The 17184-nt window shown below is 48.3% G+C and overlaps 1 protein-coding gene and 1 long non-coding RNA gene across 5 annotated transcripts in view; both read left to right on the top strand.

Moving 5' to 3' along the window:
* Positions 1–17184, top strand: part of KAZN (kazrin, periplakin interacting protein) — a 1010042-nt gene that overhangs the window by 99087 nt on the left and 893771 nt on the right. The gene's annotated exons all lie outside the window — the stretch shown is intronic.
* LOC144314908 (uncharacterized) lies at positions 9–1135 on the top strand. The gene is made up of 2 exons (XR_013380755.1): positions 9–362; positions 667–1135. It is a non-coding gene; the product is annotated as an uncharacterized LOC144314908 (long non-coding RNA).

Genomic DNA, 17184 nt, shown 5'->3' with positions numbered 1-17184 from the left:
CTTTAAGAGGCGCTGGTTCTAAGCCTCGTTGCTAGGCTAGCTGCGTTTCCAGGGAAGCTAATTAGAGCGTATCTCAGTTCTGCACATCTCAGGGTGGGTGTTCATTTCTCTTCTCTCCCGGTGCATGAAGTGTTGCCAGAGCCTGGTGTTAAATGAAAAGGACAATTTGGGGCTCCTAGGTGAACTGTTGCTGTGGTTATTGAATACTTGGCGCATAGTCCTAGCTGCGCCCGGGAAGACGCGAGGAACTCTTCCTGGAGGAGTGGGATCTCACGCTCGGGACTGGGGCTCGCCAAGCAATTTCCTGAACGTGACCTTATGATGCGTGTTCCTCGGGGTTAAATATTGTACCCATTTTGCAGGTGAGGAGACTGAGGAGCAGTTGACTGAAATCCTGTACCTGGGGTTCCGACACTAAAAATCAGGGCCATGGGTGCAGCAGGCTTCCTGACTCCCAAAGGGTCAGTGTCTGGGCACATTTATGGTGTCTGTGACCCGTGCAGGCCTTCCGCGAATTGTCAGACATCTCAGAGAACCTCCCTTGGGATACGTTTTCCTAATTTTCTTTTATAGGCTACCCTCAGCTATTTCCCAAATAGATTAATTAATTAATTAATTAATTATTTTTAAATCTTTATTTATTTATTTTTTTAAAATTCATGATAGACATAGAGAGAGAAAGAGGCAGAGACACTGGAGGAGGGAGAAGCAGGCTCCATGCCAGGAGCCCAACGTGGGACTCGATCACGGGTCTCCAGGATCGCGCCCTGGGCCAAAGGTGGCGCTAAACCGCTGAGCCACCTGGGGATCCCCCAAAAAGATTTCATTGAGGTTTTGCTTCCCCCAGACCTTTGTCCTGCCGTGATGGCCTTTGTTGCCCATCAGCCTTTCAGAGCCGACATATCACCGAGCATGCGTATTTTACAAAACCCACAAAACCCTACAGTTTCCATGAAGATCCAGGAAGAAAACAGAGAAACTGGGGTTTGCCCTTGTGCCAATTCTATTGCATCAAGAAAATAAGTGCAGTCATTTTTTGTGTGTACGTTTGGGATTTTTTTTTTTTCCTCTGGGTTAATTCTAGGGCATTAACATGAATAAAAATGCCTCTGCTGCTCTGGCAGGGTTTCTGGAACTGGCTTATCTTGATCAAGCCTGCCTCTTCTATAGTTTCTTTTAGAAATGTCTTTTTGAGATGCGCTGGCAGCCATCCTAGTCTACTTCCCGTTAGTCTGGCAGAAAGCAAGGAGAACATGTGTCTCCCCTCCTCGTTCTGGGTAGCAGGTAGTATGTTTGCAAAAATAGATCACATCCCTTGTGCTCTCTCTGACGGATGTTAGGCCAGTTGGAGGCAGAGGCCTGGGGACCCTTCCCTCCTCTCTACCATCTTCCCTCGCAAATGCTGTCCTTTACACGCTGGCGTCTGCCGCGAGGCTGTTACTCCCTACGTTCTTCCTATTTCTTTACAGAAGACCCAGTACCCCGAGATGTGTGTCTATAAACACTTACCTCCTGATTCAGGCCTGAGCCCAGAAAGCAACGTGTACAGCGTTAGACTCTCCAGCATAGGAAACTGATCCACCCTCCGTCTCAGGGGGGACACAGGGGTGTCATCCTGCAGGAGCCCAGCACTTCCTCTCATCCAGATACATGCATTGGTCCTTCTTTGCCACCCTGCGCTTTCCCCTACCCTGCTTGTGCAGGCCCGGGCGGGCACAAGGTGCCTGGTGCCCAAGTCACTTTACCACCTAGGTGATAACCTGAGATTTATTATTTTATTTTTATTTTTAATTTTTTTCCTTTTTTTATTATAAATTTATTTTTTATTGGTGTTCAATTCACCAACATATAGAATAACACCCAGCGCTCATCCCATCAAGTGCCCCCCTCAGTAAACTGAGATTTAAAGCAGGCCTGTGACCACAGGGCGTGTTCCGTGAGACCCGGACGCCTCACCGCGCTTCGGAGGCTCTCTGTTGGGTTCAATGCAGCTCTTGCCCTCTCGGCCAAAATCCTCCGCTGTGTCCTAATCCTTTTTTTCTTCTAATTTGAAAAAGCATTGTGCCTGCCTTGTGGGATTTTTCCAGTGAGGGAGAAGACTGTTGGTATTCTGTTTCCAGTTGTCGAGCTTAAACAAAGCGTCATTTATCTTCACCCAGAGCTGTCAGGCCTGGGTGCCTGGGTGCCAAGCACCCTCGCCAAGACTCCACGGAAGCCCCGTGGTGTTGCTAAGCAGTGGACACCTGAATGCAGGGAACCAGCCCGGATAACGATCACGATAATAACGACCTGATGTTTACTGAACATGTAGCCCCAGACACTGATGGAAATGCTTTATGTGAATTAATTTCTTAAATTTTTGCAAGATCCCCATCATTACATTATCTTCCCCATTTGGCAGATGAAGAAGCTGAGGCTCGTTGAACTTGCGACTACTCATCACTGGCTAACATATAGTTGTTTATCTGTCTCTCGCTCTAGATTGTAAACTTCCTCAAGGCAGGGTTTTTTGTTTGTTTGTTTGTTTTTGATTTGTTTACTGTTGTAGCCCCACTGCCTAGAAAAGCGCTGAGTACACAGCAAGTGCCTCATAAATACTGTGGGATGAATGAAGTCACGTGGAATGGAGACAGATGGAAGCTACCCATGGGTTGGGTTGGATTGTTCTCTAGAACCTCTGTGTGTTTATTTGTCCGCTGGCCAGTCGGCTTCACTGACCGGTCGCCCAGGAGCTCCCGGAGGTGGCAAGACTGATGCATCCTGGCAGGTGCCTCGGTTGGGAAACCTGTGACTCTCCGGGCACTGGCTGGGGCCAGGTACCGTGCCTGGCCCTCTGCATGCAAACTGTCTGCATGAATGAACAAATAAATCATCCCCGTGGCAGGCGATTCTGTGGGTGGAAATTTCCCAGGAGATGGGTGTACGGGCACCGATGCCTGATGGCTCCTCCCCAGGGGAGCACGGTGACTTGTCTGCTGAGCACTCCCCACAGGCTGCGGTGCCCGCTCTCCATGCACTTTGTCCAAATGGGCAGGCCTGGACCCAGTTACACTTAATCCCATGCAGGTAACTGCAGAGTAGATGGGAGGGTCACAACCGGGGCAAGGAGGCTTGAACATGTAGAGCAAGAGGCTGTTAACCCTTGCAAAACCAACCAACCAACCAACCAACCAATCAACCAACCCTGCCCTTTCCTTAGGAAACTTTTCCTGGCTTTCTCCACTCCCCTGACTTCCTTCCCAACCATCTCTGTTCCTCCCTTTATCAAAAGTAAGTCAAGTTGTCACACTTTCTGACACAAGCTTACCTGACATATCTCCATCTCTTCTTCCCTCCGTCACTCAGATCCCATGTGCTTTCTTATATGTCAGTCAATTTTGTTTGAATGATTAGCCAAAGCTCCTCAAACACCAATAAAAATTCACCAAACAAAACCAAACGAGCCTGCTGAGCGCCTCTATCGACATTTATATTTGCAAGATTCTTTTAGGCAGCAAAACAGGACGCGTGTAGATTATATGGGTAATTGGGAAGGGCTCATTTCCTCACGTGGATGAATGCCTTCTAGGAGGATCTCCCCCAAGGATTAATGAGAAGACTTATTTAAATAGAGAAGCCCAATTTGAACAGTTTACTCAGGTTGTTCTTGTAGGATCAGAATTCCACCTGTGGGGGAGGTTGGGGCGACAGGTGTCTTCTCTCGCCCCGTTTCTCAGCACACGTGCAGACGCGCAGCCACACGTGCACACACGTGAACACGGCCTACCCTTCCAAGACACAGGTCTTCAACGTGTGCCTGTAAGGTGCTTAATCTGCAGCACGGATGAGTGGAGGGATTCCAATCGGTGCAGCTGGGCAGATTTCCTCTGATGAGTGAATTTAGAATGAAAAACCTTCATGAAGTGTCTGAGCTAGCGGGGCTACTGGCCTTGACTCCCCGTTTTTTTGTCCTATCTGCAGTGTGAAGCTTGTTTTGACAGCTTATGGCCTAACAGGCAGTGGGCGAACTGATGTCATGATATGATGATGTTTGCTTCTAGGCACAACGTACCGACAAGGAAAATCAAGACAAGAGAGCGAGAGCGTATTAATCTCCAAATGTGAACTTGATGGTCTTACCCTTCCAGGGGGACGCTGTAGAACTGATGATAATAGCTATAATTTGGTAGTCGTGGTAATTTGTGTGTATGTGCGTTTTAACTTTGAAAAGCTTGCTCTCATATATGGAATTAATTAGTCCTGACTAGCAAAGGGCCGGGAGAAACTTGATTCTTACTTGCAAACTTACTATTTAGAAATGACTTGTTTTATGTAAGATGATTTTAAGTCTGTATTGGGTGCTTGAAAGATACCGTACACCCCCAAACAATTAATTAACTGCTACATTTCTGATGTCTTGGTGTAATTGGAACCACATCTCCTTGGTAATTGTTGCCTGCTGTTCTAGTAACATTAGATTGTCTATCTCTGTGTGTCTGTTTTGGCCAAAAGAGCAGCGTGTATTAGTAAAAAAGAAATCCCAGCGCAGAGTTGGTTAGAACCGACAGTTCTCATCTTCCTTTACCTGAACCCACTGCTTGTGCCGTAGGATGGCTACATGGCCAAGTGGGGAAACCCACAGTCCATTGCACCCCGTGGCTTGATGTGTCGGGGAATTCCAGTTGCTCCCAAACCCTTGGATTTGGGACAGCGTGAGGCCTTGGTGGGGGTACATGCTGTGACTGTATTATACCCTGGCTGATTTGGATCTTTGATTGGTGGGTTTGTAGCTACTGGCAAGAGAATGACTAGACCCTGCATCGTGTTGGGTCATCTAGAGGCACCCCAGGAAACTGGAGTGTATCACTCATGGATCTCTCCATTGTAAGCATAACTCACACTAGTTTAAGCAGAAAAGGGAAAGTTTTTGGCTCATGTAAGTAGAAGCTTCTGGAAAGACTGAGCAGGTGTCAGGGGCTCACTAGCATCTTCAAGGCTTGGTTTCTCTTCATCTCTCAGCTCTGCCCAGCTCTGTGCTAGCTTCATTTCAGGTGGGCTCTCCACAGTGAAGAGCTCTCCTAGTGACGTCCTTATAGATGGCAACCCCAGCAGAAAGAGGGCTTCCAACAAAACCCAGATGTAAGGCTCAGTGATTTGACTTGGCTTATGGGTCCCTGTTGGAAGAATCACTGAGCCTGAGCCTGAGCCTGAGGGAATGGGAATACTCTGACAGGCCGGGTTATGTGCCCATTTCTGAGATCTAGAGAAGGAGTAGTGAGTCTCCTGGGCCAAATTGATGGAGAGATGGGTATTCCTAAGGAGAAAAGGAGGGGATAGGGTTATCAACGAACTTGGGGTGGTGGAGAGGGAGGAGGGCGGGGGGTGGGGGTGAGTGGGTGATGGGCAGTGAGGGGGACACTTGACGGGATGAGCACTGGGTGTTATTCTGTATGTTGGTAAATTGAACACCAATAAAAATTATTTTATTAAAAAAAAAGAAAAGAAAAGAAGACATGGTTGCTGGGCTTGGAAGACAACAGACGGGCTCTCCTTGGAGTCACTAGACTCTAGGGTCTGACTGATTCTGCAGGGTTTCACCTAGTCCATGACTGTGTTTCCTGTTCTTTTTCTGTCTCCAAGACTTCAGTCATGTCCAAACATTTATTGAACATTTGCTTCTGAGGTCAGCGCCAGGGTAGGTTCAGAGATGGATAAAGGCACAGGTGTTTCACACCCAGAGCTCATCATCTGTGGGGGGGACACACTCTCTCTCTCTCTCTTCTCTCACCCATCATTGAGCCCTGTGTTCAAGCTATGTACCAACACAGCTGTTGGGAACACAAATGAGGAAACCACCATTCTTCTTGGGAAAGTAGGCAGAGGTTTGTTTGAAGCAGGAACTTTTGAACCAGGTCATGAAGGCTGAGCGCCGCGCACTTCAGGTGGGTTGGGATATTTGTGGACACTCTTCTTCTGACCATTCCTCCTTCATTAATCACCCAGCTCTCTCACCCCTAATCTTCTATGGGCCTGCCTCAGCCAAGGTTCCCTCTCCCCGACCACGACCACCACAGCTTCACCCACTGGCCCCCCACCAGCCAGTGGGTGATGTCAAGAATGTACCCATCGCTCGGTAGTTGAGAATCTTTCGGAGCTCTTCACCTGAATGGATACTGAGCGGGTGAACGTGATTTCCCCTCTGGTTGATCCCAGGGTGCCAGATGGCTGTACTCTTGGCTAGCAGGCATTTTCCAGAGTTTTCTAGCACCGCTGTTTCCCTGCTGCTGTGAGATCTTGTCCTCAGATTATTCTAACAGGGTGGGGGCAACGGCAAAGAGTGTGTTGTTTCAGAGCTGTCAGCGCTTGTCCCTTGCTCTGTGGGATTCTCAACAGCTCGGGCAGGAGCTCCTTGCAACGTCATGCTCTTTCCTCCCAGCTCACTCACCCTACCCCCCCGGCCTGTAGGACAGAACCCATTTGTGCCCTCGGGTGGGCTGAACAGAAAGTATCAACTCTCCGTAAAATGTTTGAGGAATCTAGCATAATTCTTGCTGCAAAATTAAATGTGTCAAGGTAACTGGCAAGCTGCTTTGTGTAATTAAGCAGTGGAGTCTGGGTATATCAGTCCCGTTCCTTAGGACAATCTGAAAGGCAGGATAACTCACTTTGGTGAACCTATCCTTCCTTAGATTTTAGATTTAATGAATTGAGCCAGTGGAACCATTCAAAATCTGATTTCCAGGAGAGTTTCTCCTCTGTGGGTACATAGGATCTTGCAGTGTCTGGACAGAAAGTAAAAAATGTAGAGCATCAAGGATATTTGTAAGAATTCCCATGATGGGTAGCACTTGTCCCTTTTCCTTTAGGTGTCTGAGAACCCTCAGAACCCGAGGGTCAACTATGTAGTTTCATATTCTGGAAATCATGAATCATCCTATGGCTGCAGCTCTGAGAGAAGGAGGCTAATTTTATCCTTTCTTTTAATTAAGCAATGCGGTGACTTTGCCGTTTAAACTCTCTTTTGTCAGCAAAGTTTCTCACCATCATTTTTCTTTTTGTGTGCACGTGTCCAGAGTAGGGTTTTTAAAATCTTGACTCTTCATTAGTTCTTAGTTAGGCAGGGTTTGGTTGGGGGGTGTCCTCTGCAATGTAGGGTGTTGAGGCGCATCCCTGGTCTCTACTCACTGGACACCAGTTCCTCCACCCCCAGTTCTGACAACCCCAAATGTCTCCAAACATTGCCACACGTTCCCAGGGAGGCGAAATCATCCCCAGGTGAGAACCACTGTCTCAGAGTCTTGCTACGTGTGGGTCATAGATCAGAAGCACCAGCATCACCTGGGAGTGACACAAATGCTAGCCTCGTGGAAGCAGGAGAGCGCCTGCGTCTTTGTGTTTTTTTTACAAGTCCCCCAGGTGATCTGATGTTGACCAAAGTATGAGAATCACCGCTTTAAACCCACAAAACCAGAAAATAAACCACCTTCTGTACTGAGGCTAGTGCCTGAACATTATTTTAAAATCCTGGAAGGGAGATTTTAGATGCAGTAATCTTGTTCAAGGACCCAAGCAAGGGGTCCTGGTGGTCAACATCTTGTCACATCTCAAGCATTGAAGGTGACAAACCCTTTACATTCCCTCAGAAAAGCCAATTTGTTCCAAGGGCTGCATTCCAAATAGAAATTCGACAGTATTTGAAATTATGAAATGCAAACTGGAAATGGTTTTCTCTGGGGTTGATATTCTCTAAGAGGAAATGGGTTGTGAACAAACATGCTTTTTGGGGGGTGAAGACTTCTCAGGTGCAGTGTGTCAGTCTGTTCTGTGTTGAGTTAGCATCGATGTCAGCCAGACTTCCCATGCTGCACCGGGTAAGTAGAGAGAGAATGACAATTGATTTCGTATCTTGTTGAGTGATGGTGAGGGGTGGGTTGGGACTGCATAGTGAGTAGAGTCCTTGGGTTTTGTGTGTGTGTGTGTGTGTGCGCGCATCTGTGTGCATGCTGGGTGTACATTATGTGAATGTGCACTGTTTCTAGCCAATTCTTTATACAGGACAAAAATTGACTTTTCTTTTTTCTCCAGTTCATTAAATTCGGTCATGGTGTTTATATCTAATCTGAGTGATTTAAAATCTTCTTCTATAACTTCACCTTTGCAAATCCACTGTAAGCTTTGTATAAATGTTAGCCCGAAGGCTGCTATTATAAGAGAATTGGAAGGATGGAATGAGCAATAGCAGTCTTGATTATTAAGGAGCCTTTGACCTATACAGACTACAGATCTTGAAAAGAGTGCAGTGCATATTATAGCACTCTTTTTTAAAACTGAAAGCAAAAGCCAAACAAACAAAACTGTGGATTTCATATGTCAGGCAGTGTAGCATTTCTCTATTATTGTGTTTTATCTGAAGCCCAGAGACCTTGAGTAGTCCTCATTAGTAACATCAACACAGAGCTGTTCTCTTCATGTCTCTCGAGATTGTACCATTTCTAGTCTTGTACCTTTTCCCTCCAAATGGCTTAAATAGTTAAGGACAGTGTAAAATAATAAAGACTTCCAGATTTTCTTGAAAAAGAGGTGGGCTAATTTGGAGGAAGGATACTGATTTTTGGCTTGCAGTTGAGTTGGGTTTAAGTTCCATTTCCACCATGAAGTATCCTGGTGACTTTTGTGCGGGTTCCCTGACTGAATTCCAATGAGGAGGTTTTATCAATATCATCGTTTCATCTTCTAGATGAGGAACTGTGCCTCTCTGGGCCTCAAATACCCTCCTCATCTGCAGCGACACAGCTGGAAAGTGGCCCGGGCAGGATTCAGACCCACGTGGTCTGGTTCTGAGTTTGAGATCTTAACCCGTAGGCTGTGCCTATGTGTCTGTTGGGTGCATACTGGCTGAAAAGTGACTTGCCTGGGGGTTTATAAGACAAGTTGCAGGAGGACATGTAAGTGGAGGGAAAATTAAGGAAGGGTAAAAAGAAAAAGTCTTCTTAATAAGCAATAGAGGGTAGAAGTGAGTGGCCAGAAGCTAAATGCAAAGATCCTGGGAAGAGAGGTGGGCACATGAGGATGAGGGCTGTCACTTGGAATCAGATTGGAGCTGATCCTATATGCATGGCTGACTCTTAAACCTCTCCTGATGAGATTTTCTCCTGGGGCACTCTGAGCAGAGTCTGACAAATTAAGACAGAAACTGATGGAGAACATTCAAATGTTACCAAACCCCAGTTTCTCAGACTACTGGGAACTCTGGGTTGTCATGATAACAAAGGGACATGATGGGTAGTGACAGGACAGGACAGGGATGCCAAGCCTCATACAGAGTGCAGGGAAATCCCACGCAGTACAGCACCATCCCACCCAAACAACTAGAGCACTCCACTGAAATATGTCAGAGGAAATCCTGCTTTGGCTTGTCTTATTGGAGGTGTGGTCCAGCCAGAGCGGGAGACGCTCATTGCTGACAAGAGAGAAACTCCAAGCCCATGACCCAGAAAAAGACCAATGCAGAAGGACGTTCACGGCAGTCTTGTTTATCAACAGCGACAAATTGGAGGCAACCCAGACGCCCTACAACATGGAACTAAATTATGATTAATTGTCTCAGTGAAAGTTTATGCAGACATTTAAAGTGATGGCCATGAAGACGATGTAGCATTCTGGGAAGTGTTGCTAATATAAAACTCCTTCAAAATGCCAAAATTATTTGACTCTCCGTGTCTCTCATGAATAAATAAAATCTTTAAAAAATACCAAAATTATTTGAAAGTTTCCATGTATTCATGCAGAAAGACTAAGACGAAGCAGAAAAATGAAACAGCAAATTACCTTGGAGGCAGTCAAGATATTGATGATTATTTCCTGTAAAAATTATCTAGTTAGTAGCATGTCTGTTTCATTCATTTAGAAAAAAAAAATCAAGGGATGTGTTCAGTCCCTATCCCTGTGGCAATGGTCACCTGACAAGGGGCAGGAGTGCGTACCTCACCAGTTGCACGGAACTGGAAGGTGAATACTGGAGGTCCATCCTGGAGCAGGTGTGGAGCTTAAAATGAATTAGAACCCAGTTGTCAATTGTGGAGGTGGCCAAACATGGAGTCAAGGTGTGGGTTTATCCAGGGGAGGGAGTGGTACATTTGTACAAGAGAACTGGCTATTCAGAATCTGGGATCTCACCCCCGGCTGGACATTGGAATAAACTGGAGAGTGCTAACACACTGATGCCTGGGCCCTACCCCTGGCCAATTGACCAAATTGTCGAAACTGACAGCAAGGCATGAGTATTTTTAATAATGTCTCCAGCTGACTATCCTATACACCTGGGATGGAAGGCCAAGGGTCCCAAGAGGGAAGGAGCCACCTTAGAAAATGTCCCCATGATTTGGTCTTTGGAGTAACTGCCCTGTCTTCCCACTACATTTTTCCTTGGCTCCTTGAGGAATTCTGAGCAGAACAGGCCACTGATGAGTTCGTTGGTCCATGGAGGAAGACATTTCTTGGATTTGAACTTGGAGAGAGGGGGGTGGTCAAAAAGATGACTGTCATCTGCCTCACACAGCAGTGATCACTAGAGCCTTACTACCTGTCTGAAGACCCTGGCTTCCGTGCTTCTCAGCCGAAGAGCACTGGGCAAGTACCCAGTCTGTAAGGGAGCTCTACTCAGGCCTGTCTAAAGAAGATTTGGAAATTCCTTATCTTTCTGACTCTGTGTCTTTATTTTGACAATTTTTATTTTGATCCTCTTGACTCAAAGTGTAGTTGGTAGACCAGCCATGTGAGCATCACCTAGGAACAGAGATGCAGAATTCTAGGCTCCAGTGCACACTTAAGCAGAACCTGCATTGTAATAAGATTTCAGGATTTTCATATACACATTTAGGTTGGAGAAATGTGGCTATAGACCAGTGCTATCCAATAAAACTTCTTGCAGTGATGGAAATTTCTGGATCCGCACCATCCAGCATGGTGGATACATCACCACATGTGGTCATTGAGCACTTGAAGTGTAACTAAGAAACTGAATTTCAAATTTAGTTGTAATCGTGTTACATTTAAACAGCCCAAAGGGCTAATGGCTATCGTATTAGATAGCTCTAGATCCTTCTAAAGTTTGGCTCCATCTTACATCTCCAGTGGGCCATCTACATTATCATACCTTGTCCTTCCAAGAAGGAGAAGAAGAGGAAGAAGAGGAAGAAGATGAAGAGGAAGACAAAGACGAAGAAGAAGAGGAAGAAGATAAAGATGAAGAAGAAGAAGAAGCAGGAGGAGGAAGAGGAGGAAGAGGAGGAAGAAGAATGATAATTCCTTGAGCCTTATCTGTGTCCCAGGCTAAGTTGTTTATATGCATCATTTCATTTAATCCTCACAACAAAACGGTAGAGACTTCCATGGATTTGGTCACTGTTAATTCTCAAGTATTTGGGATGGTGAGTGGCACGTAGTAGATGTTCAAGGAAATATCTGTTGAATGGAAGAACTGTTATCCCCACTTTATAGTCGACAAAATTGAGGCACAAAGTAGGTAAGTAGTCGGACCGCAGAGTGGCGGAGCAAGGGTTTAGGTTCCTGTAGTGTGGGCTCCAGATCCCATCCCAGCACCGTGCGTGCATAGCCAGCCTGTGTCACTGCCTTCATGAATTATGGCCCAGCTGGGGCTTCCTCAGGATTCATCTGTGCCACCTGAGGCAGGGGCAAAATTTAGATGTAAAGGGAAGGCTTGACTTTAAAAGATTCGTTGAATGCCTGCCATCTGCTATACCCCAGGGAAGCAACGCTGTGTAGTAGTAGTGTTTTGTAACCTCTAACGGGCATGCAAATCTTCTGGGGAATCTTATTAAAATGCAGATTCTGATTCAGCGGGCCAGAGGTAGGGCCTGAGATCCTGCATTTCCAACAAGCTCCCTGGAGACGCCAGTGCCTCTGGCCTGGAAGCTGCAGTTGGAGAGGGACTGGCACAGCCTTGCTCTCAGGGGGCTTACAGTGGGGGAGTGGCGGGGAGCGAATTCACAGTGACGTTGCAGAAGGTCAGTTGCTCTGATAGGATGCAGTAGGTCGGGGTAGTGGGGTGCCTGGAGGGACAGCCAGCCTGAGGGAGGCGCCATCTGAGCTGCACTTGGAAGAGGCACAGGCCATAGGGCGGGTGAAGACAGTAAGGGAAGAGTGTTCCAGGAAGAAGGAACGGCAGGTGTGAAGAATGAGAGGCGCAAGCAAACATGGGGCATCCGGGGATACGAAAACCGTCTTGACAACTTGTGGTGCACCTGGTCCCCCCAGAGCAAATTCCTCATCTAAAGGACGGCGCGTTGGGTTTCAAGCCCTGCCGTTTCTTGGCTGCAGGCTGGAGTCAGGTCACCTGCAGATGAACAGCTTCCTCTGCATCCCATCCTCAAAGCACCGCTTGATCCTAGTTGATAATTCTGATTACCCGTTTGATGTTTGGAATCCTCTGCCCACTGCTCCTCAGCCCCATGCGATGGTGCGCTGGCGTCCCCTGGAAGCCTAATGAGGCAGTTGCCATGGTAACTGGGTGACATCCCTGTAGCTGATACTGATGCCATAGCTCCCTAAACCCTAATGCCTGTTTCTCTCTGTTTGGTAAATTCATAACATTTAAATTAAACATATTAGCTTATTTCATGTCAATTAATTTGTATGTTGAGCTGCAAGCCTGTTTCACCCTCCCCTCCCCCAGCACCCATTAATTAACTGCAGCCAAATTGGGAGCACATCAGAGAAGGTTGCCGTAGCTCCCAGCAAACTACAATTACAATACTCTGCTCCTATGTAGAAAGTAATCAATGTCAAAATAATTGGTTTTCACAGGTCTACAATCAGCTGTCTTGTCAGATAGTTAGCTTATAAGCGTTTGGATTTTTTAGAAGAAAAAACAGCCAGAATATTGGAAGGACAAGAGGTAGCTGCTAATCCGATGACTTGTATGGAATATGTCGTATCTCCCTTTTTTCAGTCTTTTTCGGGGTTATTTTCGACACCCACACCATCTCTGTCTAAGGCAGGTGATGCCCCCTGCCACTTTGCAGCGCTGGTTTCATGAGCTGCGGTTCCCGAGGGGGTGGTGGGGAGTCCTGGGAGACAGTCGGACATGCCTGGGGGCTCATCTGGCTTCAAACGAGCCAGCTTTGGCCTTTCTTTATTTTCTGTCTTTGTGGAGATGATGGGAGGACCGGTCCCTCCAAACGAGGTTATGTTCCTAGAACCTGCCACTCGCTGGAGGGCGCGGACGCTGGCAAGCTAAGTGTGAGCCTTGCTAATCTTGTTGGAGCAGCCCCGGTCCCTCAAACTCTCTCTGCACAGCGTTTAGCATGCTCTGGCCTCTTTCTCCGAGCTTTGGGGCACAGCTCTTTATTGATGGTAAAAACTGTTTTCTGGGAAACTGCACGCAGGTGAATGCCACGGACATTCCCAGCGGCTTGCTTCTTCATTGTGTCAGGAATGGAGTTGCTAGAAGGCTGCTGGGCAGGCACAGACTTGTACGAATGATCCAGCGTTGCGCTTTGCAAGCTGAGTGTGCCAGAGACCCGCTTGTGTTGTAGCCTAAGACACGATGTGTGCTATCCTGGTAGGTCCTGGAACTCGGATTTGTCCACCATCCGTTGCCTCCCCACGCATGTCCAGCCAGGTGGCTGGCTACTAACCAAGTGCAACCTTGCCTTGGCCTGCCTCTGTGCTAGGCTCCGGGGGTTGAGGAGTGAGCAAGGGAAGATTGCCCAAAGCCCACCTACGGTAGAGCTAAGACGTGACTCCCTTCTTTATCGATGGGAATTTTTTATTTTTTATTTTATTTTATTTTATTTATTTATTTATTTATTTATTTATTTATTTATTTATTTTTCGATGGGGATTTTTAAAAAAATCAAAGATCAATACAGGCTTATCATTCCTGCCTTTGATTTGTGGAGACCCCCTTTTGACTTTCTTACGTTCATTAATGACATTTATTTTCCAAAGTCCAATATTTCCTCTGCAAGAACATGCTCCGATTTGCAGTTTCCAAAGGTTTGTCTTGGGATATGAAAGGAAAAGCTGACAACGTGCACATGGCACACACACACACACACACACACGCACACACACACTCACACACACCTCAACCTATCCATTTTCCTCAAGTTACAACCGCTTCTCCTCCAGCGTGGGCAGATGGATGTTTATTACCAGGGTAAAGGGTTGCAGGGAATGAGGGTAGCACCAATTACTACAGATTTAGGGACTGGGTGCCAAAAAAAAAAAATGACTTTGCAGATTTTACAGATATAAGGGGAGCTACCTGTTTCATGTATGCAGGAAAACTGAATTTACAGTCTCCTCCAAACCATGAACTATGCCTCTTGACCTAGCAGCTGCTGCACTGTGGGTATTTAATAAATATTTATCTTAAGGTCCAGAATTTCTTCATGTCTTTGTAGCGGCCGCTAATCTATTCTGTGCTTTGCCGTTTCTCCTGACTTAAAAATAGTCTTTCTTTCTCAAAGATATCCCAGGCATGGGTTCAAAAGGCATTGTGGGACTTCCGCCTGGCATGCCCAGTTGTAGCGCTCACGACTACAGACGGGGCTGGCGTTTGCTTGTGATCGAGGTGTGATTAACGGACATTCATTTCATAGGGTTAGGTTTGGAGGCACACGGAGAGGGTGCGTCCAAATGCCAAGTGTAAATCAATAGGTCGCCTTCGGTAGGATCCTGTGTTTAATATGACATGCCAAAAAAAAAAAAAAAAAAAACTCATCAGTAGCACAGGAAGGGTTCATGAGGATGAGCTGATTCCTACAGGGTGGCGAGCCGTGGCCAGGCCAAGGATGCTCAGTGAGGATTTTGTAGGTGACCAGTACCGACATAATTCAGCGTCCCATGGACCCAGAGAGAGTGATTCTCTTTGATCCAGAAACTCTGGGGAAGTTGCTGCTTTGGTCTCGTCCAATTTTCAAGGAAATGAGAAGATCCATCTTAGCGCATGCGCCATTCCCTCCCGCGAATAAAAGGCAGAAAGCTTCCTTTCGGTTCCACTGCTGGCTAGATTTTTGCCGTAGGATCTGAAAATAACGGAGTTGGGTTGTCATAGCAACACCTCCCGTGCCTTAGTTTTGATATTGTGGCTGCTTTCTTGATGCTACTTTTATTTCACGAATTGCTGAAAGTTTCTTGAAACTCTGCGTCAAGGGCACGAGGCCTGACAGCTTTGGATGCCAGGTGAAGAAGGGGGAATGCGGCTCGCCCGCCTTCCCGAGTGTTTTCTACCGAGTGGGATCCTTGAGAGGAAAAATCTAAAGAAACTTGATTTTCTTATTTAACAAAACCACCTTCATACCCCCAACATCTGTCTGAACCCCCCGGCCGAACTCCACCCCCCATCCCCCAACAAAGTCATCTTCCAGTTTGGGGATGTGTATGTTTTATCCGCTGAATGGTGGTTAGTGCAGTCATCGATACCTTGTTTCCTTGACTCACCCGCCAACTACTCCTTCTGGGGTCCCCCTCTCTGAAACCTGCATGTCTTCCCCCATCCGCCCGGGTCATCTTAGGCTCTTCCCCGCTGGTCCGTCTAAGGGGTCACCAAGCCCTGGCATTTGTAGAACAGTAAGCAGTATTTGCTGAGTGCTTGCTCGGTGTCGGACCCTGTTCTGAGTGCATTGCACGGCTAACAGACTTGACCTTGACGCCAGCTCCGTGAGGATTGGTAACGTTCCTCACTGTCCTGGGTAATGTAGGTGAGGATACAGAGGCGTAGGAGAGCCAAGTACACGCCCAAGGTCATGTGGAACGGAGATGGCCGGGTCGGGGCTCGACGGCAGGGCCTGTGCGCGTGCCCGGCCCGGTCCCCAGCTCCTGGGCTCCCGGCTGCTGCCCCCGCCCCCTGCCCGTGGCCCGGTCTCCCAGCCTGGCCTGTGTCACCAGCTCGCAGCCGCCAGGGTGCTGGTCCTGAATCACCTGGTGGTCCCGCCCGCGCCGCCCTGGCCCAGCCTCCTGGATGGCCCCGTGGGGCCTTCCAAGTGTGGCTCTAACTCCTGAACGCGTGACGGCCCCGGACGAAGACAGTAGTGAAATTGTGCAGCCCCACGACGATGCCGAGGGCCGAAGGGTCCTGAGCACGTGCCGAGCGCCCGGAGTGTCCCAGGGGTCCCCTCACTGGCGGCTCCAGGCTGGGCGCTGTGCTCAGCTCGCTCAGCCCTTCAGCCATCTGGTTCTGCTTCCAGTGCCTTCTGCAGCCGGGCATCCCAAGCCATGCCCCCCACCCCCAGCTGCCCCCCGGGAGCCTCCTGCCCAGCGCTGCGCCTGGCCCGTCAAGCTGGTTGTTGGAAGGCGGCCTGCTGTTCAGAAACTGCTGCTGCCGCCGCCACACCTCAGAGAGGGACTGCGCCCAGGGGCCCAGTGAGCCAAGGGAGAAGCCAGGGCGGGGGTGATTGGGGGGACGACGGACCTGGGGGGCAAAGGCGGCACGAGAGAGCCACAGCTGGGCGACTGGGTCTGTGTCCACCCCCAGAGCCGATGGGGGCAGACAGCAAGGTGCCCCCCTCGGAGGCTCCGAATGCCGCACCCCGGGGCGGGGACAGATCCCGCAGGTTCGATTCCCCGCCACCTGCTCGCTGGGCCCAGGCGCACGGGGTGAGGCGTGAGGGCAGGCTTGGGATGGCCTCGGCCGAGGGCCTGTGACTTTATTCCGTAAGCTCTGGAGAGCCTCTGGAAAGCAGTTTAAAGCACTAGAGCCCTCCCCAGGCTACCGGCGGACTTTAGGTTAATATCTAATCACAGCAGCCATTGCAAAGCTTCTAGAAGCCCACGTCAAGCAAAGCAGGTATAAGCGACACTGCAATCCTCTCCGAGCGAAAACAGTTTCCCTTCACTTCCTCCCTCCTCCAGCACATGCACGGGAGCCTCCAATCATAAAGGGAAGTGGCCCAGGGAAGCAGCGTGCAGGTCGCTGCGACCCGGGCTTGCGCGTTGCTGGAACCAGAGGGTTTGCACTTCCATCCAGGGCCTGGGGGTTGTCGGCGGGAAATGTGCGTGCAAGTCTCCGCTCTGGTTTGGGGCTGGGCCCAGCAAGGCTGTGTCTCAATCGGATGCCTTTGATGGCTGACCTGAGTCATTAGCTACAGGAAGAATGTCATCTAAATGCCAATCTCTTCCGTGACTAATACATAAATGCTCCTTTTTACCTCGATTTCCCCAACAACCTGTATCAGGTGG

The sequence above is a fragment of the Canis aureus genome, chromosome 5, assembly GCF_053574225.1.
Source record: "Canis aureus isolate CA01 chromosome 5, VMU_Caureus_v.1.0, whole genome shotgun sequence".
Taxonomy (NCBI): domain Eukaryota; kingdom Metazoa; phylum Chordata; class Mammalia; order Carnivora; family Canidae; genus Canis; species Canis aureus.
This window is presented reverse-complemented; position numbering and strand designations above follow the sequence as displayed.